The sequence below is a fragment of the Bombina bombina genome, chromosome 5 (assembly GCF_027579735.1).
Source record: "Bombina bombina isolate aBomBom1 chromosome 5, aBomBom1.pri, whole genome shotgun sequence".
Taxonomy (NCBI): Eukaryota; Metazoa; Chordata; class Amphibia; order Anura; family Bombinatoridae; genus Bombina; species Bombina bombina.
The window spans coordinates 751663855-751687974 of NC_069503.1; positions in this window are offsets into that span (position 1 = coordinate 751663855).

Consider the following 24120-nt stretch of genomic DNA (forward strand, 5'->3'; position numbering starts at 1 on the left):
TTGTGAGTCTCCTTTTCTGATTTTTCATCAGGATAAGGCGGTGTTGCGAACTTCTTTTGAATTTTTACCTAAAGTTGTGAATTCCAACAACATTAGTAGAGAAATTGTGGTTCCTTCATTATGTCCTAATCCTAAGAATTCTAAGGAGAAATCGTTGCATTCTTTGGATGTTGTTAGAGCTTTGAAATATTATGTTGAAGCTACTAAATCTTTCCGAAAGACTTCTAGTCTATTTGTTATCTTTTCCGGTTCTAGAAAAGGCCAGAAAGCTTCTGCCATTTCTTTGGCATCTTGGTTGAAATCTTTAATTCATCTTGCCTATGTTGAGTCGGGTAAAACTCCGCCTCAGAAAATTACAGCTCATTCTACTAGGTCAGTTTCTACTTCCTGGGCGTTTAGGAATGATGCTTCGGTTGATCAGATTTGCAAAGCAGCAACTTGGTCCTCTTTGCATACTTTTACTAAATTCTACCATTTTGATGTATTTTCTTCTTCTGAAGCAGTTTTTGGTAGAAAAGTACTAAAGGCAGCGGTTTCAGTTTGAATCTTCTGCTTATGTTTTTCATTAAACTTTATTTTGGGTGTGGATTATTTTCAGCAGGAATTGGCTGTCTTTATTTTGTCCCTCCCTCTCTAGTGACTCTTGTGTGGAAAGATCCACATCTTGGGTAGTCATTATCCCATACGTCACTAGCTCATGGACTCTTGCTAATTACATGAAAGAAAACATAATTTATGTAAGAACTTACCTGATAAATTCATTTCTTTCATATTAGCAAGAGTCCATGAGGCCCGCCCTTTTTTTGTGGTGGTTATGATTTTGTATAAAGCACAATTATTCCAATTCCTTATTTTATATGCTTTCGCACTTTTTTATCACCCCACTTCTTGGCTATTCGTTAAACTGAATTGTGGGTGTGGTGAGGGGTGTATTTATAGGCATTTTGAGGTTTGGGAAACTTTGCCCCTCCTGGTAGGAATGTATATCCCATACGTCACTAGCTCATGGACTCTTGCTAATATGAAAGAAATTAATTTATCAGGTAAGTTCTTACATAAATTATGTTTTTTCAAATACCTAAAAGGTTTACAGAAATTATTAATAAGGAATGGGATAGACCAGGTGTGCCGTTCTCTCCCCCTCCTATTTTTAGAAAAATGTTTCCAATAGACACCACCACACGGGACTTATGGCAGACAGTCCCTAAGGTGGAGGGAGCAGTTTCTACTCTAGCAAAGCGTACTACTATCCCTGTCGAGGACAGTTGTGCTTTTTTAGATCCAATGGATAAGAAATTAGAAGGTTACCTTAAGAAAATGTTTATTCAACAAGGTTTTATCCTACAGCCCCTTGCATGCATTGCTCCTGTCACTGCTGCTGCGGAGTTCTGGTTTGAGTCTCTGGAAGAGGCTTTACAGGTAGAGACTCCATTGGATGACATACTTGACAAGCTTAGAGCACTTAAGCTAGCCAATTCTTTTGTTTCTGATGCCATTGTTCATTTGACTAAACTAACGGCTAAGAATTCTGGTTTTGCTATCCAGGCGCGCAGAGCGCTATGGCTTAAATCATGGTCAGCTGACGTTACTTCAAAGTCTAAGCTGCTTAACATTCCCTTCAAGGGGCAGACGCTATTCTGGCCTGGTTTGAAGGAAATTATTGCTGATATCACTGGAGGAAAAGGTCATGCCCTTCCTCAGGACAGGTCCAAATCAAGGGCCAAACAGTCTAATTTTTGTGCCTTTCGAAACTTCAAGGCAGGTGCGGCATCAACTTCCTCTAATGCAAAACAAGAGGGAACTTTTGCTCAGTCCAAGACGGTCTGGAGACCTAACCAGACCTGGAACAAAGGTAAGCAGGCCAAAAAGCCTGCTGCTGCCTCTAAGACAGCATGAAGGAACGGCCCCCTATCCGGTAACGGATCTAGTAGGGGGCAGACTTTCTCTCTTTGCCCAGGCGTGGGCAAGAGATGTCCAGGATCCCTTGGCGTTGGAAATTATATCTCAGGGATATCTTCTGGACTTCAAAGCTTCCCCCCCAAAAGGGAGATTTCACTTTTCACAATTATCTGCAAACCAGATAAAGAGAGAGGCATTCTTACACTGTGTACAAGACTTCCTAGTTATGGGAGTGATCCATCCAGTTCCAAAGGAGGAACAGGGACAGGGATTTTACTCAAATCTGTTTGTGGTTCCCAAAAAAGAGGGAACCTTCAGACCAATTTTGGATCTAAAGATCTTAAACAAATTCCTCAGAGTTCCATCATTCAAGATGGAAACTATTCGTACCATCCTACCAATGATCCAGGAGGTTCAATATATGACTACAGTGGATTTAAAGGATGCTTATCTTCACATTCCGATACAAAAAGATCATCATCGGTTTCTCAGGTTTGCCTTTCTAGACAGGCATTACCAATTTGTGGCTCTTCCTTTTGGATTAGCTACAGCCCCAAGAATTTTTACGAAGATTCTGGGGTCGCTTCTGGCGGTCCTAAGGCCGCGGGGCATAGCAGTGGCCCCTTATTTAGACGACATCCTGATACAGGCGTCAAACTTCCAAATTGCCAAGTCTCATACGGACATAGTACTGGCATTTCTGAGGTCGCATGGGTGGAAAGTGAACGAGGAAAAGAGTTCTCTATCCCCACTCACAAGAGTTTCCTTCCTAGGGACTCTGATAGATTCTGTGGAAATGAAAATTTACCTGACGGAGTCCAGGTTATCAAAGCTTCTAAATTCCTGCCGTGTTCTTCATTCCATTCCGCGCCCTTCGGTGGTTTAGTGCATGGAAGTAATCGGCTTAATGGTAGCGGCAATGGACATAGTGCCATTTGCACGCCTACATCTCAGACCGCTGCAACTATGCATGCTCAGTCAGTGATATGGGGATTACACAGATTTGTCCCCTCTACTAAATCTGGATCAAGAGACCAGGGATTCTCTTCTCTGGTGGCCATCTCTGGTCCAGCTGTCCAAAGGTATGACCTTTCACAGGCTAGTTTGGACAATTGTAACGACAGATGCCAGCCTTCTAGGTTGGGGTGCAGTCTGGAACTCCCTGAAGGCTCAGGGATCGTGGACTCAGGAGGAGACACTCCTTCCAATAAATATTCTGGAACTGAGAGCGATATTCAATGCTCTTCAGGCTTGGCCTCAGTTAGCAACTCGGAGGTTCATCAGATTTCAGTCGGACAACATCACGACTGTGGCTTACATCAACCATCAAGGGGGAACAAGGAGTTCCCTAGCGATGTTAGAAGTCTCAAAGATAATTCGCTGGGCAGAGATTCACTCTTGCCACCTATCAGCTATCCATATCCCAGGTGTAGAGAACTGGGAGGCGGATTTTCTAAGTCGTCAGACTTTTCATCTGGGGGAGTGGGAACTCCATCTGGAGGTGTTTGCTCAATTGATTCATCGTTGGGGCAAACCAGAACTGGATCTCATGGCGTCTCGCCAGAACGCCAAGCTTCCTTGTTACGGATCCAGGTCCAGGGATCCCGAGGCGACGCTGATAGATGCTCTAGCAGCGCCTTGGTCTTTCAACCTGGCCTATGTGTTTCCACCGTTTCCTCTGCTCCCTCGACTGATTGCCAAGATCAAGCAGGAGAGAGCATCAGTGATTTTGATAGCGCCTGCGTGGCCACGCAGGACCTGGTATGCAGATCTAGTGGAGATGTCATCCTTTCCACCTTGGACTCTGTAGTAGAAGGTCTTGTCTTAACGGCAATGTCCTTTCAATCATCCAAATCTAATTTCTCTGAGACTGACTGCCTGGAGATTGAACGCTTGATTTTTATCAAAGCGTGGCTTCTCAGAGTCAGTCATTGATACCTTAATACAGGCACGAAAGCCTGTCACCAGGAAAATTTACCATAAAATATGGCGTAAATATCTTTTATTGGTGTGAATCCAAGGGTTACTCATGGAGTAAGGTCAGGATTCCCAGGATATTATCCTTTCTCCAAGAAGGTTTGGAAAAAGGATTGTCAGCTAGTTCCTTAAAGGGACAGATTTCTGCACTTTCTATTCTTTTGCACAAGCGTCTGGCAGATGTTCCAGATGTTCAGGCATTTTGTCAGGCTTTAGTTAGAATCAAGCCTGTGTTTAAACCTGTTGCTCCGCCATGGAGCTTAAATCTGGTTCTTAAGGTTCTTCAAGAAGTTCCGTTTGAACCTGTTCATTCCATAGATATCAAACTTTTATCTTGGAAAGTTCTTTTTTTGGTAGCTATTTCCTCGGCTCGTAGAGTCTCCGAGTTATCTGCTTTACAATGTGATTCTCCTTATCTGATCTTCCATACGGATAAGGTAGTCCTGCGTACCAAACCTGGGTTTTTACCTAAGGTGGTATCTAACAAGAATATCAATCAGGAGATTGTTGTTCCATCCTTGTGTCCTAATCCTTCTTCAAAGAAGGAACGTCTATTATACAATCTGGACGTGGTTCGTGCTTTAAAGTTTTACTTACAAGCCACTAAAGATTTTCGTCAAACATCTGCTTTGTTTGTTGTCTACTCTGGACAGAGGAGAGGTCAAAAGGCTTCAGCAACCTCTCTTTCTTTTTGGCTAAGAAGCATAATCCGCTTAGCCTATGAGACTGCTGGCCAGCAGCCTCCTGAAAGGATTACAGATCATTCTACTAGAGCTGTGGCTTCCACTTGGGCCTTTAAAAATGAGGCTTCTGTTGAACAGATTTGCAAGGCGGCGACTTGGTCTTCGCTTCATACTTTTTCAAAATTTTACAAATTTGATACTTTTGCTTCTTCGGAGGCTATTTTTGGGAGAAAGGTTTTACAGGCAGTGGTACCTGCCTTGTCCCTCCCTTCATCCGTGTACTTTAGCTTTGGTATTGGTATCCCACAAGTAATGGATGATCCGTGGACTGGATACACCTTACAAGAGAAAACATAATTTATGCTTACCTGATAAATTTATTTCTCTTGTGGTGTATCCAGTCCACGGCCCGCCCTGTCATTTTAAGGCAGGTAATTTTTAAATTTAAACTACAGTCACCACTGCACCCTATGGTTTCTCCTTTCTCGGCTTGTTTTCGGTCGATTGACTGGATATGGCAGTTAGGGGAGGAGCTATATAACAGCTCTGCTGTGGGTGTCCTCTTGCAACTTCCTGTTGGGAATGAGAATATCCCACAAGTAATGGATGATCCGTGGACTGGATACACCACAAGAGAAATACATTTATCAGGTAAGCATAAATTATGTTTTTGTTTTATATTAAATGCATTAATAAATATTATGGAATGGGGGGACCTATATAAGGAAGACATTTTACTCCTATTTCCATATAAAGGGGGAGGAGAGTTCATGGCTTCATTCATTACTGTTGGGAATTAAGAACCTGGCAACCAGGAGAAGGCAAAGACACACCAGCCAAAGGCTTAAATACCCCCCCCCTTCCCTCATCCCCCATTCATTCTTTGCCTTTCATCACAGGAGGACAGCAGTGAAGTGCCAAAGATCGGAGTAGTCTCTTATGGAGGGTAGTACTCTTCACATTGGGACTGGAGTTTTAAGTAGTCTTGTCAGCATCTCAGTGAGAGCCTGGGTGAAAGTTAGAGTCTGGAGATGCAGGGAGAGTCTTTGTGTTAAACTATCCTTACTTATATTAACAGCTCCACAAGCAATCGGTGTTGACGAGTTTTGCTGCCTGCTTTTTACACTCAAGTCCATATCAGGTGCGAGGCTACTAACCTGTCACACTTGAAGGGCCGTGTGCCTGTTCCACGGCGTAGATTCTGGTAAGATCGTTTCATTTTTTATTACATAATGATAACACGGAAGACAGGGTCACAGTGTGGCGCTGTGACGGATCCCTGGCCAAACGGGTCCTTCCTGCCCCTGGAACAAGTGGCTATGTAGCCCAGGCAAGTAATTTTAGCAGGAGCCCACCCAAATAACTAGACATACTAGCATTCAGGTGAAACAGGAACTCTCTTTATTGAGCAAAACACACATCTTTTATACACACACTTATCTTGATAAGAACAGAAGACAAGGCCACAGCTTTTCCGTCATTCCCGTCCCTCCAGACAGGCTAACGCCTGCTATAGCAGCCATGGTCCTACAGATTCTCAGTAGCCAGGGGTGGCGGTTTTCAGGGTGATCCCAGGAGAGCGGCGGCACTTCCACATGATCCGTAGCTGGGGACCGGAGTTATGCTGGTTTAAACGTCCACCTGGAAGTCCAAGGAGAAGAAGGGTTATAGGGGGAACCTGAACCCCCGGTTTCAAAGGGAGCTCCCTTCCGACAATCGCCCCACTTTTGGGCCACCCTGAGAGGCAGCAAACCCCAAAAGAGCGGAGCTCTGGGACAAAGGGCCACTGGAGCGACCTGGGTCAAATGGCACCGGTAATCCTGGGGGATGTGGCCAACCGGTAGTTCCAGGGGCCCGGCCGGCCGGCCGAAGGGGAAAGTGGCGGTCAACAATTAGCTCCTCCAAGGTGACAGTCCATATACACAATAACCAGGAACAGAGGGTCTGGGGAATCACAGTTGCTCTGAGGAGCCAGAAACCATTAAGAAGCAACAGGGGTGAGGTGGTAGAGGGTAGGGGTTTAACCCTTGCAGCCCAGTATCCGTGACAGGCGCCTTTTATCTTTAAAGAATCAAGGGTTAATATTCCTGGAAAGGGGATTATTGAACAGAGGGGGTTTTATACATGATATTGTTTGTGTCATTGCTGCGTTATTTGCGAGATGAGGCTCTGGCAATGTGTGCAACTTTTAGGTGACTTACGCAGACTTTTTTTTGGTGCGTTTTCTCCTTAGGCAGGGACAGTCCTGCTGGGCATTCCATGTGACCGGGTGTGGCTATCTCTCTTCCTCTGTTGATCAGCGGTGCAGGAGATTAAAGTAGTTTCTGTAGTCCGGGTCATAGGAGGTGGTGAGTGCCCCGGCTATTGAAGGTTATAAAGGTGCCTATTTATTAAGTTAATCTAGTCCATAATAACAGTGCAAGCTATGGAGGACTCTGACACGTTAGAGGGTTCTCCCTCTTTAACAAGGTCTCATTCCTGTGTTTTATTGTGAAAAGGTTCTGGTAGATCAGCCTGCTCAACTATGTTTCATATGCCTTAATAAAGTTACAACATCTAAGAGCAAATGGATGTCTAGTACTACTGAGCCATCCACCTCTGAGGGGTCCCTGTCCCGTGAGGTGCGTTCCCTGCATCCATCTCCTATTGCACATGCAGCTCCCCAGGGTCCAACCATTACTCCTCTGGGAGAGATTCGTTGGCCGTCAGATTTTGCGGATCAACTGCAAATGGCGGTATCAAAAGTGATCCATGCCTTACCACGTTCTGCTAAGCCCAAGCGTATGGTGTATCATGGCGGCCTGCCCAGGGGTTGTCTACGCCCGAGGAAATATCAGAGGCGTTATACGATGACGAGGCCCACTCCGACTCTTCAGAGGAGGCCCCTTCTGGGTCGGAGTCAGTGTCATCTAAACCTCCGGCTGCGGAGGAGCCTGGGTTTAGGATGGAAAATGTGCGCTATTTGCTGAAACAAGGGTTTGCTACTCTGGAAGTTCCGTAACCAAAACTTCCAGAAGAACCTGTGATTCCTAAGCTTGATAAGGTATATAAGGACAGGGTGGTGCCTCAGGCCTTCCCGGTTCCTGTTAAGGTGGCAAATATTATTAAGAATGAATGGGAGCGATTAGGTTCTTCCTTTTCCCCTTCTTCTTTTAAGAAACTGTTCCACGTTCCGGACTCTCAGCTTGAGCTGTGGGGTACTGTCCTTAAGGTGGATGGTGTTATCTCCACGCTCGCGAAGCGGACAACTATTCCCCTCAAGGATAGTTTGTCGTTTAAAGAGCCCATGGATAAAATGTTGGAAAACATGTTAAGGAAGATTTTTCAACACACAGGGTTTGTTTTTCAGCCGGCAGCGGCTGTAGCCGCGGTTGCTGGCGCTGCAACATATTGATGTGAATCCCTGTGTGAAATGGTCGAGGGGGAGACATCCATCAACGAGATACAGGATAAGAGTAAGGCACTGAAGATCGCCAATTCTTTCATATGTGATGCCAATATGCAAATTATTCGCCTTTAACGCTAAGGTGTCAGGTTTTTCCATTTTAGCTCGCAGGGCTCCATGGCTAAAGTCTTGGTCTGCGGATATGACTTCTAAGTCGAGGCTGTTGTCCCTGCCTTTTCAAGGAAAGATTCTGTTCAGTCCAGGATTGGATTCGATCATATCCACAGTTACAGGAGGCAAGGGAGCTTTCCTACCACGGGATAAGAAGGCTAAGCCTAAAGGATCTACTTTTCGTGCGGACAAGGCCCAGCGCCAGCAGCCCACCACGAAAGCAGACCAGTCCAAGGGAACTTGGAAATCAGCTCATTCTTGAAACAAGTCTAAGCAGAGCAAGAAGCCCACAGAGACATAATCGGCATGAAGGGGCAACCCCTGACCTGTCTCCGGACCAAGTAGGGGGCAGATTATCTTTCTTCTCAGAAGCCTGGTTGCAGGACATTCAGGATCCTTGGGTTCTAGACGTTGTCGCCCAGGGTTACAGGATAGGGTTCATATTCCATCCATCCAGGGGCAGATTCCTCCTATCAAACCTGTCTTCAAGACCGGAAAAGAGAGAAGCCTTTCTAGAATGTGTGAGGGATCTCTCCTCTCTAGGTTTTATTGTACCAGTACCCCAAGCAGAAAGGGGTCTAGGGTACTATTTAAATCTTTTTGTGGTTCCAAAGAAGGAGGGCACGTTCCTCACGATTCTGGACCTAAAGTGTTTAAAAAAGTTTCTGAGTGTTCCATCATTCAAAATGGAACCAATCGGGTCTATTCTGCCCCTAGTTCAAGAGGGACAGTTCATGACAACCATAGACTTGAAGGATGCTTACCTTCATGTTCCAATTCATAGGGACCACTTAAATTTCCTGAGATTTGCATTTCTGGACCAACACTTCCAGTTTGTGGCCCTTCCCTTTGGTCTGGCAAAGGCCCAGAGAGTCTTCACTAAGGTTATGGGGGCGCTACTTGCAGTGGCCAGATCCAGAGGCATTGCTGTGGCACCCTATCTGGACAATATCCTAGTCCAGGCACCGTCGCTCAGTCTTGTGAAAGATCATTTGAGGGCGCTTTTTCTTTTACTCCAATCTCACGGTTGGAAGATCAACTCAGGAAAGAGTTCACTGGTTCTCAGCAACAAGGTGGAGTTCCTGGACAAAATAATAGACTCTGTCCATGAAAATATTTCTCACAGACCATCGACGCAGGAAGATTGCATCCTCTTGACTTGCCCTTCAGTCCTCCTTAAGCCCATCGGTGGCTCAATGTATGGATGTGATCGGACTCATGGTTTCCAGCATAGACGTCATTCCATTTGCCAGGTTCCATCTCAGACCTCTTCAATTGTGCATGTTGAGACAGTGGAATCGCGATCATTTAGATCTATAACAGCAGATATTCATGGATGCTCGGATCTCCCTCTCTTGGTGGATCCAGCCGGAGCAACTGTCCATGGGGACATCCTTCTTGAGACCGTCCTGGGAGATTGTGACCATGGATGCGAGTCAGGCAGGATGGGGAGCTGTTTGGGGTGCCAGGATGGCACAAGGAAAATGGTCCCAGGAGGAGTATCTCCTTCCGATAAATATTCTGGAACTCCGAGCAATCTACAATGCTCTGAATGCATGGCCTCCTCCGGGGTCGTTCAATTTCATCAGATTGCAGACCGACAATATTACCTTGGTGGCTTACATCAACCATCAGGGGGGTACAAGGAGCTCCCTAGCCATGAGGAAGGTGTCTTGGATCTTGGAGTGGGCAGAGTCCCACAGCTGCTCACTCTCAGTGATTCACATTCCAGGTGTGGACAACTGGGAAGCAGAATTTCTCAGCAGGCAATCCCTCAATCTGGGGGAATGGTCTCTTCACCCCAAAGTGTTTGCAGAGATTTGTCTCAGGTGGGGAACGCCGGAGATAGATCTCATGGCGTCTAGACTCAATTGCAAGCTACCCCAATACGGGTCGAGGTCCAGGGATCCCCAGGCAGAGCTGATAGATGCCTTAGCGGTGCATTGTGAGTTCAGCCTAGCTTACATGTTTCCACCGTTACCACTTCTACCTCTTGTAGTAGCACGCATCAAACAGGAGCGAGCTTCGGCCATTCTGATTGCTCCATCGTGGCCGCAGAGGACATGGTTTGCGGATTTGGTGGGGATGTCATCCTCTCCGCCAGGGAGGTGACTCTGTTGCTGTGATCTGCTGGAACAGGGCCCTTTTCAACATCAAATTTTCTATTCTCTGAGGCTGACTGCATGGAGATTGAACGCCTAGTCTTGGCCAAGAGAGGCTTTTCAGAAAGTGTGATTGATAATCTAATTCAGGCAAGGAAGCCAGTCACTCATCGCATCTACCATAAGGTGTGGAGGACTTACTTGTCCTGGTGTGAGAAGCATGGAAATCCTTGGCATAAGGTGAAGGTATCCAGGATTCTGTCCTTTCTCCAAGTTTGGAGAAGGGTCTTGCCGCCAGTTCCTTAAAGGGACAGATTTCGGCATTATCAGCCTTGTTGCATAGGAGACTCGCTGAGCTCCCTGACATCCAATCTTTTGTTCAGGCTCTGTCTAGAATCAGGCCTGTCTTTAGAAAGTCTGCTCCCCCATGGAGCTTAAACTTGGTCCTTGAGGTATTGCAAAAGGTTCTGTTTGAGCCTATGCATTCCATTGACATTAAGATTCTGTCCTGGAAGGTTATCTTCCTGTTGGCCATTGCATCGGTACGCAGAGTATCTGAACTGGCTGCCTTGCAATGTGAGCCTCCTTATCTGGTTTTCATGCTGATAAGGCTGTGCTTCGTACTGGTTTGGGGTTTCTTCCCAAGGTGGTGTTCCTTCTTTGTGTCTTAACCCTTCATCTTCTAAGGAGAGGTTGCTTCATAATCTGGATGTGGTTCGTGCCCTGAAGTTCTATCTTCAGGCTATGAAGGATTTCAGACAGTCTACATCTCTTTTTGTTGTGTATTCAGGGAAGAGCAAGGGGCAGAAAGCCTCTTCTACTTCTTTGTCCTTTTGGTTAAGGAGCTTGATTCGCTTGGCCTATGAGACAGCGGGACATAAGCCTCCTCAGAGGATCACGGCTCATTCAACTAGAGCTGTGGCTTCGTCTTGGGCCTTCAAGAATGAGCCCTCTATGGAGCAAATTTGTAAGGCAGTTACTTGGTCCTCCTTACACACACTTCCAAAGATTTACAAATTTGACGTTTTTACTTTTGTGGAAGCTGTTTTTGGGAGAAAGGTTTTGCAGGCTGTGGTGCCCTCAGATTAGGGTCTGCCTTTTCCCTCCTGGTTTCATTCAGTGTCCTCTAGAGCTTGGGTATATGTTCCCAACAGTAATGAATGAAGCCGTGGACTCTCCTCCCCTTTTAGATGGAAAACATAAATTATGCTTACCTTTATAATTTAATTTCCATCGAGGGGAGAAGAATTCACGTCCGTATCTCTGATGGGCGGACCTAAATTTAATCATCTTCTGGCACCATTTATACCCTGATATTTCTCCTACTGTTCCTTGTTCTCTTGGCAGAATGACTGGGCAATGAGGGAAGTGGGGGAGGTATTTAAACCTTTGGCTGGGGTGTCTTTGCCTTCTCCTGGTGGCCAGGTTCTTGATTCCCAACAGTAATGAACAAAGCTGTGGACTCTCCTCCCCTCAATGGAAATTAAATTATCAGGTAAGCATAATTTATGTTTTTATCTGTCATCTGCATAAAAGAATAGCATTTAAATATGTTTATTTTTATTTTGCCTGAAAACATGTGAAGTAAAAGCTGCTCATCAGCGAATAAGCATTAATAGGTAGTACACAACTGTTACTGTTGTAATAATAAAACCTCTAAAATATGTTTACTCCACATTTATTCTGAAAAAAAATCTACATTGTTGTATTGTTGCAGATAATGCTGGCAAATAGTTCTCAAGGCACATGCACACTCCTGAGCCTACAAAGTTTCTCATTCTGTGTACTCATTAAAAACATATTTGATACCACCTCCCTCCCCCATTACCTCTCTGGCTGGACTTCTTATGGGTTTACATGATTCCCACCCAAATAGATGGGACCAATTAGGGATCACTACAGTAGCAGATCTTTGGATTTCCAACCCAAAGGCTGGCTTTAAGCCTATTTCTCAGATTGGAAAGGATTGTGTGCCTCCTCGATATTTCTTATTTGAATATCACAGAGTCAAAAGTTTTCTACTGAGTTGGGGCTTTATTCCTACACTAGCTTGCCCACTGACCGCCTGGGAATCCGTTTGGAATCTAGGAAATAGACTCTGTGGCCCCTTATCATTTCACTACACCCTCCTGGGTTCATCTTCTTCTCCAGACACTCCAGCCCACCTTCTGAGATGGGAGGCCTTATTGGGGATGACCACTCCAATGGAGACTTGGGGACACACCTTTGAACTCACACGTAAAGCCATCCACTGCACTACCTTGTTTGAAACATATTACAAACTGTTAACACATTGGTACTATGTCCCCTCCAGACTTTCTAAAATGTTTCCAAATGTATCCTCTGACTGTTGGAGAAACTGTGGCCAGAAGGGTAACATTATGCATATATGGTGGGATTGTCCTAAGCTCCGCCCCCTATGGAACATGTGCTTCCCAAATTGGGTACATCTCTCTGTAGATCGCCCGCAGTAGCTCTACTACACATAGGACAGCACCCCCTCCCTAAACACCACTCTTATTTTTGCATTTACCTTTTTATGGCTATTAAGCACACTATTCCATGCGCTTGGAAGAGTGAGAGCCTCCCAAATTGGTCTTAAATTTGTTCCACAATGGCTTAACTGTACAATATGGAGAAAGACATATATTACAAATTAGGCACTTCTGACCTTTTTGAATTAATCTGGGCGGACTGGCAGCTCCATTTTGACACGGACTGGAAGCCGAACCCCATGATGATTGATTATTATTTTTAGTATAGCCTAATTGTTTTTGTAACTAGATGGTACACCACTCCCCCTTATGTCCTGCCCTTCTTCCTTTTCCCCATCCCGCCTATCCCTCTGTCTCTCTTCACTCTAAATTTCTTGGGGACAATACGTCCCTCCTATACATCATATTTTTACATTTCCCATATCGGGTGATGCATATATTGGATTACGTATACCCTCCAATAACATTTATTTTTATTGGTCAAATCTGACCTATGATTTATTTAATGCTGTTATTTTTGCCCTTCTCATTCTCTTTTTATTCATTGTAATTCCTTGAAGTTTTCAATAAAGCTTTTTGAGAATCAAAAAAAAAAAAAAACACAACATATTTGATTTATTTCATTTTTCTAGCCCCGTCTCCATTTAGAGAGAAAAATGTGCAACCACATGGCTCTAATTCTAAAACATTTAAATTTTGTATAGGTATATATAATTAAAGTAAAACGCTAGGATTTTTTATCATTGGAACAAATAAAGGGGACTTTCAGTCATGAACTATAAAATACTTCATGCTGAAAGCACACATTGATACCACTAACTGTGACACAGGTACTCTTACGTGTATATACCATGCTTTACCAGAGAGGATCACAAACCACTATTGGATACATATATATTGTACTCAAAGTTAACAACTTACAAGTAAAAGTGAAAATTACAATTCAAGGAATATTTACCACATGGTCAAAAATCCAACATAGATCCACAACTTATTTTTAAACCACATACATTATAAATTAATTGACCACGCAAAAGGAATTATTAAAAAAAATAACAAAACAAAAAAAACTTATATGTAAGATATTGACAAGCACATTTCAGTAAACACTTTTTTTTTTTATTTAAATTAGTGATTGGAACTGTTAAAGTTACACACATCCAGTTAATAAATAGACAAAAAGATAGAGTACTATAAGACAGTATAAAATGCTGTCCAGTCTTCTGGTTATAGTCCACAAATAAAAAGAGTCCTGGCTGGTGTGTGGTCTTAGCTTTCTTTTGGAATGTGGCAGCGCAAGTACACACAAGCCATTTTCAATACTTTTAAAGTGAATGTAAATTTTGATGCTAAAGTGCCCGTTTTTTAAAAATTCGATTAAAAACAGGGGCACTTTAAAGTGAAAGTAAATCCTAGCGTTTTACAAACGCTAGGATTTACTATTGAAACAAACAAAGGGCACTTTAATTCATGAAGTATAAGATACTTCATGTAGAAAGCTCCTTTATTTATTTGATTCAATCAATCGCCGCTCTTAGCTCCTACAGCAGCACATGGCTAAAAAAAAATTTGGCTAAGAGGTGACTTTTTCACCTCTTAGCCAATAGCCGTGCGGTAAATTTGGCTTGGCGCCCATGGGAGCCGGATTTACTGCACGACTATTGGCTAAGAGGTGAAAACGTCACCTGTTAACCAAACATTTTTTTAGCCATGTGCTGCTGTAGGAGCTAAGAGCGGCGATCGATTGAATCAAATAAATAAAGGAGCTTTCTACATGAAGTATCTTATACTTCATGAATTAAAGTGCCCTTTATTTGTTTCAATAGTAAATCCTAGCGTTTGTAAAACGCTATGATTTACTTTCACTTTAATTCATCAAAATTTACATTTCACTCGTGTTGTGAAAAAATACTTACCTTTTAATCTTGACAGCCGCTCCAACCTCCTCCGCCCGTCGCAAAGCCTCTTCCTTGGTCTAAAATGAGGAATCCAGCTTCCTCCAATCACGGCATTGAATCAGACACTGATTCCCCCGGTGGTGGGAAGCTGTGATTGGAGGATGACCGATCCATCATTTCTGACGTCAGAAATGGCTTGCGAAAACCGGGGGAAGCTGGAGCGGCTGTCAAGTTTAAAAGTTAAGAATTTTTTCACTAGTGAAATGTAAATTTTGATGAATTAAAGTGCCCCTGTTTTTAATAGAATTTTTAAAAACCGGGCACTTTAGCATCAAAATTTACATTCACTTTAAATTTGTTTTACTATGTGTATAAGATGAGGAAAAGGAAATGAGTCTCTCGGTAAGTCCAAAAAAGGTTTATTCAGAAGCAGGCTTCAATGAAGGACACAGGGTATACTCCTATTTTTGTGATTTTAACTCTGCTACATTTGATAAACTGATTAACACCCACTCAATTTTGTTTTCCTGTATCCATTCCTCTGATCTTGGTCTAAAGTTTACTGCTCTCACCTGGGCTTTATCTTGTTGGTTTGCAATCCACACATTTAGTAAACTCAGCTGTTTGCCTATAAAATTAAAATGTAAGGTCCACTACTTGTATTTGCTGGGGGAGCATTTACAGGGTATGACATCTAGCTAGCACTAAGAATTATACAATAATTACACAGAATACTGGACAGAGTGCTGCTTCGAAACCTAACATCTGTTGTAACTAACCCTGCTGTTCCTCATTTACTTTCAGGTATGTGGTTTTCACCCTCTGAAACTGCTGTCTCTTTCTGAACCATTTTCTATACTTTATCACACTTTTCTGCACTTACTGTTCTGATATGTTTTCTGGCCTGCCTCCCTTTTTACAAACTCATGCCTACTTTACAGACAGACTCGCTTATTCATACCTAACCCTTCTCCACATGCAGTAGGCCCTTCTTTCTTTTCTTAGCTCTCATGAACTACTTTTTATTTTAAACTCGTCACTAAACTGCACCACTTCACATAAATACTCACACTGCTACAAATCTCCTTCTCGCCTATTCTTTCCATCCGGATGCGTTTTGCATCATTGGACATCTCTCCTAATCCTGGTCTCTCTTCATTTCCACCCTCACCCAATCACGCAAACCTTACAGAAACGTTATTAAATGTAATACACATAACTTCATTTCTATCCCATGCCTTCCAAAGGTACACATTCTATTCACTTGTGCACTATGGAACTCTCGCTCTGTATGCAACAGATTTACATCTCTCCTGGACCTTTTCATCTCCCATTCACCTAACCACTTGACCCTCACTGAAACCTGTCTCTCTCACTTCCTCACACACCCTAACCTGCTGCTGTTTTCTTTTACAAAGATATGACAAGTCCACGGATTTCATCCTTACTTGTGGGATATTAACCTTCTGCTAACAGGAAGTGGCAAAGAGCACTTCTAGATCACTTGGCTGCCTGGCTACCCTACTTCCTTTCCTCAGACACCCCTGCCCTCATTCTTGGCGACTTCAACATCCCCCTTAACAATCCCACTGCCTCATCTGCTAAACAACTTCTGCAACTCACTTCCTCTTTCGGTCTGTCACAATGGATTGATTCTCCCACTCACAAAGACGGTCACTCCCTTGACCTGATCTTTATCTATCGATGCACTCTCTCAAACTTCTCAAACTCCCCTTTTCCTCTGTCTGACCACCATCTCCTTACCTTCAACATATCATCCCTTCCTACAACTCTCCCACCTTCTACTCCTCACACCAAACTTCACAGAAGCATTAGGTCTTTAGATCAGCAACAACTTGCTAATTCCCTTCAACCGCTCCTCTCATCCTTCTCCACCTTTTCCTGCCCTGAACAATCTATCTGCCACTATAATTCCACCCTTATAGCCGTCCTTGACAATCTCGCCCCTCTTACCACTGCTAGGAAATCACACACTCATCCCCAGCCCTGGCATACTCCTCTGACACGGTACCTACGCAGATGTTCCCGTACTGCTGAACGGCATTGGAGAAAATCACGGGGTTCAGCTGATTTTCTTCATTACAAATTCATCTTGAACTCCTACTACTCTGCCCTTAATTTCCACAAGCAACACTACTTCTCTACTCTTATCTCTAATCTTTCTTCAAACCCAAAACGTCTGTTCTCCACTTTCAATACTCTCCTCCGCCCTCCCCCACTTCCTAATACAACTTCTCTGTCAGCCCAAGACTTTGCCAGTCACTTCATTAACAAAATTGACTCCATCAGACATGAAATCAGCTCTCAACACAATTCCATTCTCTCCCCCCCCTCAAATACTCTCACTCAACCACAACCCTCATAACCTGAAACTTAGTTCATTCTCCCCTGTTACTGAGGATGAAGTTTCAGCACTTATACTACGCTCTCACCTCACTACCTGTCCCCTTGACCCTATCCCCTCACAGCTGCTCCCCTCTCTCTCTGCTACCCTTACCCCTATACTAACACACATTTTCAACCTCTCCCTCAGCACTGGTACATTTCCCTCATCGATGAAACATGCACTGGTCACACATATCCTCAAAAAACCTTCCCTTGATCCTACCTCCCCATCCAACTACCGCCCAATTTCCCTCCTCCCTCTTGCTTCAAAGCTTCTCGAAAAACTAGTATATGCACGCCTATCCCATTTCCTTACGTTAAACTCCCTTCTTGACCCGCTGCAATCTGGATTTTGTCCCTATCACTCCACAGAGACAGCTATTGTTAAGGTCACCAACGACCTACTTACAGCTAAATCAAAAGGCCACTTCTCTCTGCTTATCCTCCTTGATCTGTCCGCAGCCTTTGACACTGTCGACCACCCTCTTCTGCTCCAAACCCTCCAATCCTTCGGCATCTGTGACACAGCCCTTTCGTGGCTCTCTTCCTATCTGTCAAACCGTACCTTCAGTGTAGCCTTCTCTGGGGCCTCCTCTGCCCCGTCACCACTTTCTGTCGGAGTACCGCAAGGCTCTGTCCTCTGTCCCCTTCTCTTCTCAATCTATACGTCATCACTAGGTTCCCTAATTAAGTCCCACGGTTTCCAATATCATTTGTATGCCGATGGCACCCAAATCTACTTCTCTGCACCAGAACTATCTCCTTCCTTGCTAACCCGTGTCACTAACTGTCTTTCTCACATCTCTTCCTGGATGTCCTCTCACTACCTCAAGCTTAATCTCTCCAAAACTGAGCTCCTCATTTTCCCCCCTTCTTCCAAAATCTCCACCCCCAATATCTCTATAACTGTCGACAACTCCATCATTACCCCTACCCTGCACGCCCGATGTCTCGGGGTCACATTCGACTCAGATCTTTCCTTCACTCCTCACATTCAGTCATTGGCTAAAGCCTGCCGCTATCACCTTAAAAACATCTCTAAAATTAGACACTTCCTTACACAAGACACAACTAAGATTTTAATCCACTCTCTCATTCTTTTCCGCCTTGATTACTGCAACTCTGTCCTCTCTGGTCTCCCCACCTGCTGCCTAGCTCCTTTACAATCCATAATGAATGCCTCTGCCAGACTCATCTTCCTTACACGTCGCTCTTCATCTGCTGCACCTCTCTGCCAATCCCTTCACTGGATTCCTCTTGCCTCTAGGATCAAACACAAAACTCTCACTCTGACATACAAAGCCCTCAACTGCACTGCTCCCCCCTACATCTCAGACCTTGTCTACAGATACTCTCCCTCCTGTCCCCTTCGCTCTGCTCATGACCTCCTACTCTCCTCCTCTCTTGTCACCTCATCGCACTCCCGTTTACAGGACTTCTCCAGACTGGCTCCCATCTTGTGGAACTCTCTGCCTCGCTCCACAAGACTCTCTTCTAGTTTTAAAAGCTTCAAGTGCTCCCTAAAGACTCTACTGTTCAGGGACGCATACAACCTACGCTAACCTTTCCTAATACCAGTTCCTCTCCTCCACTGCAATCCCCTGAACCCTCTTAGCATGTAAGCCTAATAGTCCAGCTGTTTGTGGAGCACCTTCTTAAGAGCTGACTACAACAGTGCAACTCTTGGCAGGGCCCTCTACCCTATAATTGTTTTGTTGTACTCCCCCTTTGTTTATAGCGCTGCGGAATCTGTTGGCGCTCTACAAATAACCGATAATAATAAAGAGCACCACAGCAGAGCTGTATATATAGCCCCTCCACCCCCAGTCATTCTCTTTGCCTGTGTTATACTAGGAAGACATGGTAAAGTGAGGTGTTAGTTTTAGTTTCTTCAATCAAGAATGTTTTTATTTTAAATGGTACCGGTGCATACTATTTTCCTCAGGGGGATATGGAAGAAGATTTCTGCCCTGAGGTTCTTAGCATTTGTAACTAAGATCCACGCTGGTTCCCACAAGACTTCTGAAGGTAACCATGAGACATCTTCAGTGTGGAGACCGGTTTCATGCTACAAGCAGCATTAAGGTATGTGCAGCCTTTTTTTCTGAGGAGACTTGGTGTATCAGAACTGGCTGGCATTATTTCCCTATATTGGAATGGGGTAAGCAGTAAAAAAATTTTTAATAAGAGGGGTGTTACTGGAGTCCCTATTTTATATTTATCATTAGTTGATATTTGGGCATTTTGTGACATGGGAGACAATATAAAAAACAATGTTTTATGTTTTTTATTTTTGGCACTTAAAACTTATTGGTTTAATGCTTGAGGGTTATATTGTGTGTGTATTTTTACTTTAGTGCAAAACTGCATTTCCATGCGGTGTTGTTTGGGCCTACTCCAACTTTTGACCTTAAAGGGCAAAGCCTATTTTGGTGCAATTTCTTCAGGCTTAGCAGCAGCAAACAATGACTCGGTGGCTCCTGGACTGTGTAGCTGGTCTGAAGGGTTGGAAACTTGATTTGAAGTACCCCGGGGGCAGTTAGGCGCCACAGCTCTGAGGTGCAGAGTGTATTTTTATCTATCTTTTGACTACATGTTGATATAAGTACTTCTAAAGCCTTACTTCTGCCCTTGCTTCTGGGTGCAGTAATTTTTGTATTAACCAACTATATTAAGTTCAATTTGGGAATAATTTAACGTTTTTTGCGCATTTTGGAAAAATTGTTCACTTTTTCTTTTCTTAAAGGCACAGTACACATTTTTTTCTAATGTTTATTTTATGCTATAAATAAGTGTTTAAACGACTTTTGTGGTATTACTAGTCTGTTCAACATGTCTGACATTGAGGTTTCTCATTTTCCAAATTTTACAAATTTGATACTTTTGCTTCTTCTGAGGCTGTCTTTGGGAGAAAGGTTCTTCAAGCAGTGATGCCTTCCATTTAGGTTCCTGTCTTGTCCCTCCCTTTCACCCGTGTCCTATTGCTTTGGTATTGGTTTCTCACAAGTAAGGATGAAATCCGTGTACTCGTCATATCTTTGTAAAAGAAAACTAAATTTATGCTTACCTGATAAATTACTTTCTTTTACGATATGACGAGTCCACGGCCAACCCTGTTCTTTTTAAGACAGTTTTTCTTTATATTTTTTGCAAACTTCAGTCACCTCTGCACCTTTTTAGCCTTTCCTTTTTCTCTTCCTAAACCTTCGGCCGAATGACTGAGGGTGGAGGGGAAGGGGAGGGGCTATATATACAGTTCTGCTGTGGTGCTCTTTGCCACTTCCTGTTAGCAGGAGGTTAATATCCCACAAGTAAGGATGAAATCCCTGGACTTGTCATATCGTAAAAGAAAGTAATTTATCAGGTAAGCATAAATTTCGTTTTTCATATGGGGTGGTTGTACTTCAATTCAAGATAAATGAGAAACAGGAGCACTAGTAGATGTACAAGTAGCGTTCATGCTCCACAATATCGCTACATATAAAATAGCATTACGCTCATGCTGTAGGAATGTCAAATATCAGCGTATATATAAAATGCTATTGGAACATTGACAGCTGAATTTAACAGCTGACGCATTTCGGCTTCCCAGCCGTAGTCCAAGCTGAATAAAAAGGTAAAAACAGGCGCCCTTTTTCAAGGGCTATCCTTCCTCTCATTGGTCAACCAGTTAAGCCAATCATTATACTTTAAGCAAATGCGAGCCTCTAATACATTTATAGCAATCCACTTAATAAATCAGTATGTTTAAATATACAGCCATATTACAAGCACAATCCCGAACAATTTAAGCACATGCAGTTCAATTTCTTTGTTACAATCTAGTTTCTATCTGCAAAAACTCTTAAAGGGACACTGTACCCAAATTTTTTCTTTTGTGATTTAGGTAGAGCATGGCATTTTAAGCAACTTTCTAATTTACTCCTATTATCAAATTGTCTTCATTCTCTTGGTATCTTTATTTGAAATGCAAGAAAGTAAGTTTAGATGCCGGCCCATTTTTGGTGATCAACCTGGGTTGTTCTTGCTGATTGGTGGATAAACTCATCCACCAATAAAAAAGTGCTGTCCAGAGTCTGAATAAAAAAAAAGCTTAGATGTCTTCTTTTTAAAATAAAGATAGCAAGAGAACGAAGAAAAATTGATAATATGAATAAATTAGAAAGTGGCTTAAAATTGCATGCTCTATCTGAATCATGAAAGAAAAAAATTGGGTTCAGTGTCCCTTTAAGTGTCCTATTATTCTCAAGAACCTTAATACATTGAAAAGATATATGGGAGACAGAAGAAAAGAAAAGGAGGGATAAAGACATGTCGACTTATATATATTCATTAGTACCTAAATTCCCCCCCCCAAAAAATTTTTTTTTATTAAAAATAGGTACTGTTAATTGCGGTCTGGATTTTTACAGATATCATATATCCTATTAAGATGTGGTACCCTAGCATACTAGGTAAAGTACAGTTTATATGTATTTAAAGCTATAGGTTATATCTATGTATCTGAAACAAGCAGTCCTTGTACATACAGATATAGCTTCATGAGATAATATACATAAGACCCATGTTGTTACACCCATCCTAATGATCAGGAATATGTATGACTTCAATCTTGAAACATATATATGTTTGTCTTCCTGTATTCTCAGGTATATATTATTGCTAAAGTCCTTTAAAATGGCCTATATTTTCTTAATGATGCCCTAAAGAATGGTCCTATTACAAATATTTATTTTAATTGGTTTAACCAATATGTGTGGCCAAGGGATTGATTTACTGCCAATAATTTATCAAATCATAGGTTGAGTTTAATCCTGAAGGTGTTCTGGTCTTTAGTTTAAAGATCTAGAACACCTCCTGTCTGCCCAAAATGCTTTCCCTGTCCCCTACTCTAGAGGGAATAGGAACATGTTCAATGGCTGTCCATTTGAAGCTTTCCGTTTTTTTTTGTGGGTTTGTACAAAATGTTGTACTAGTGGGGTACTTGATTTACCCGTCCTGATCGTGGAGAGATGCTCCCTAATTCGGGATCTTATCTCCCTTGTAGTTAGGCCTACATACTGTATTTCTTTCATGTAATTAGCAAGAGTCCATGAGCTAGTGACGTATGGGATATACATTCCTACCAGGAGGGGCAAAGTTTCCCAAACCTCAAAATGCCTATAAATACACCCCTCACCACACCCACAATTCAGTTTTACAAACGTTGCCTCCTATGGAGGTGGTGAAGTAAGTTTGTGCTAGATTCTACGTTGATATGCGCTCCGCAGCAAGTTGGAGCCCGGTTTTCCTCTCAGCGTGCAGTGAATGTCAGAGGGATGTGAGGAGAGTATTGCCTATTTGAATGCAGTGATCTCCTTCTACGGGGTCTATTTCATAGGTTCTCTGTTATCGGTCGTAGAGATTCATCTCTTACCTCCCTTTTCAGATCGACGATATACTCTTATTTATATACCATTACCTCTGCTGATTTTCGTTTCAGTACTGGTTTGGCTTTCTACAAACATGTAGATGAGTGTCCTGGGGTAAGTAAATCTTATTTTCTGTGACACTCTAAGCTATGGTTGGGCACTTTATTTATAAAGTTCTAAATATATGTATTCAAACATTTATTTGCCTTGACTCAGGATGTTCAACATTCCTTATGTTCAGACAGTCAGTTTCATATTTGGGATAATGCATTTGAATCAATCATTTTTTCTTACCTTAAAAAATTTGACTCTTTTTTCCCTGTGGGCTGTTAGGCTCGCGGGGGCTGAAAATGCTTCATTTTATTGCGTCATTCTTGGCGCGAACTTTTTTGGCGCAAAAAATCTTTTCTTTTTCCGGCGTCATACGTGTCGCCGGAAGTTGCGTCATTTTTTACGTCCTTTTGCGCCAAAAATGTCGGCGTTCCGGATGTGGCATCATTTTTGGCGCCAAAAAGCATTTAGGCGCCAAATAATGTGGGCGTCTTATTTGGCGCTAAAAAATATGGGCGTCGTTTTTGTCTCCACATTATTTCAGTCTCATTTTTTCTTTGCTTCTGGTTACTAGAAGCTTGTTTATTGGCATTTTTTCCCATTCCTGAAACTGTCATTTAAGGAATTTGATCAATTTTGCTTTATATGTTGTTTTTTCTCTTACATATTGCAAGATGTCTCACGTTGCATCTGAGTCAGAAGATACTTCAGGAAAATCGCTGTCTAGTGCTGGAACTACCAAAGCTAAGTGTATCTGCTGTAAACTTTTGGTAGCTATTCCTCCGGCTGTTGTTTGTATTAATTGTCATGACAAACTTGTTAATGCAGATAATATTTCCTTTAGTAATGTACCATTGCCTGTTGCAGTTCCTTCAACATCTAAGGTGCAGAATGTTCCTGATAACATAAGAGATTTTGTTTCTGAATCCATCAAGAAGGCTATCTCTGTTATTTCTCCTTCTAGTAAACATAAAAAATCTTTTAAAACTTCTCTCTCTACAGATGAATTTTTAAATGAACATCATCATTCTGATTCTGATGACTCTTCTGGTTCAGAGGATTCTGTCTCAGAGATTGATGCTGATAAATCTTCATATTTATTTAAAATGGAATTTATTCGTTCTTTACTTAAAGAAGTACTAATTGCTTTAGAAATAGAGGATTCTGGTCCTCTTGATACTAATTCTAAACGTTTAGATAAGGTATTTACATCTCCTGTGGTTATTCCAGAAGTTTTTCCTGTTCCTAATGCTATTTCTGAAGTAATTTCCAGAGAATGGGATAAATTGGGTAATTCATTTACTCCTTCTAAACGTTTTAAGCAATTATATCCTGTGCCGTCTGACAGATTAGAATTTTGGGACAAGATCCCTAAAGTTGATGGGGCTATTTCTACCCTTGCTAAACGTACTACTATTCCTACGTCAGATGGTACTTCGTTTAAGGATCCTTTAGATAGGAAAATTGAATCCTTTCTAAGAAAAGCTTATCTGTGTTCAGGTAATCTTCTTAGACCTGCTATATCATTGGCTGATGTTGCTGCAGCTTCAACTTTTTGGTTGGAGACTTTAGCGCAACAAGTAACAGATCATGATTCTCATAATATTATTATTCTTCTTCAGCATGCTAATAATTTTATCTG